At 57.5% G+C, this 369-nt stretch overlaps 1 protein-coding gene across 1 annotated transcript in view; it reads right to left on the bottom strand.

Moving 5' to 3' along the window:
* The window catches only part of LOC108803417 (matrix metalloproteinase-25-like), a gene marked incomplete at its 5' end in the record, with an annotated part of 11,477 nt that overhangs the window by 6,768 nt on the left and 4,340 nt on the right, over positions 1-369 (bottom strand). The window lies entirely within an intron of this gene.

Below are 369 nucleotides of genomic sequence, written 5' to 3' on the forward strand. Positions count from 1 at the left end.
CATCTAGGAAGTGACGAGCCGGCCGCAAGCCGTGACACATGGTGAGGTGGGGATTGGGACATTCCTGATGTAAAGATCTGATAACACATGGAGCCCCAACGCCGCACCCCCCTGCGTCCTGCGCCCCCCAACTCTGAACTGTCTGAGCTCCCAGCTATGAGGCCTGTATATACCTCACCTGGAGGTGGCGTCATACTCCTCACAGGTACAGAAATACAGCAGAAGGCCAACATCTTAGTGAGGCTTCATATGTCCCCGAAAACCCAAGGCTGCCGATAGGGGGGTGCAGGCGGTGCTCCTATACTGGGCTCTGACCCCATTGGATCAGCAGGGGGCTCCTTCCATTAGTCCCCCCCCCCCCATTCTTTG

The sequence above is a fragment of the Nanorana parkeri genome, unplaced genomic scaffold, assembly GCF_000935625.1.
Source record: "Nanorana parkeri isolate BGI_ZX_2015 unplaced genomic scaffold, ASM93562v1 scaffold3708, whole genome shotgun sequence".
Lineage (NCBI taxonomy): Eukaryota > Metazoa > Chordata > Amphibia > Anura > Dicroglossidae > Nanorana > Nanorana parkeri.